The following is a 484-nucleotide window of genomic DNA, read 5'->3' as shown; positions in this document are numbered from 1 at the left end:
CCCGCCGGGCCAGCTGCGGGGGACAGCCACCGCCCGGATCGCCCCAGCCCCGCTGCTCCACCCCGCAGTCCCCGCAAGAGGAAGGGCTGCGTGCTTTGTCCCTCGCGCACCGCCTGCTTGCGTTCACACACACGTACACATGTATACATATGTATGTGTGTATGTGTACATATATGTAAACATGCATGTATAGATGTAAATATATGCACATACATATACGTATATGTATATTGTATATGTAAACGTGTGTCTACATATATGTAACTATATACATATATGTACACACATATATGTACACACATTCACACACATATATATACAAACTGATATACAAACTGATATACACACACATAGCCATTAAACACACACCCCCATATACACATATGTATACATATATACACACATATACACATATGTATACATATATATACACATTAAACACCCACACACACACACACACACACACACACACCCCGAGCCAATA

The sequence above is a fragment of the Gavialis gangeticus genome, unplaced genomic scaffold (assembly GCF_001723915.1).
Source record: "Gavialis gangeticus isolate Ggan-Ray unplaced genomic scaffold, GavGan_comp1, whole genome shotgun sequence".
NCBI classification, from domain to species: Eukaryota; Metazoa; Chordata; order Crocodylia; family Gavialidae; genus Gavialis; species Gavialis gangeticus.
Note: the sequence above shows the minus strand (reverse complement) of the source record.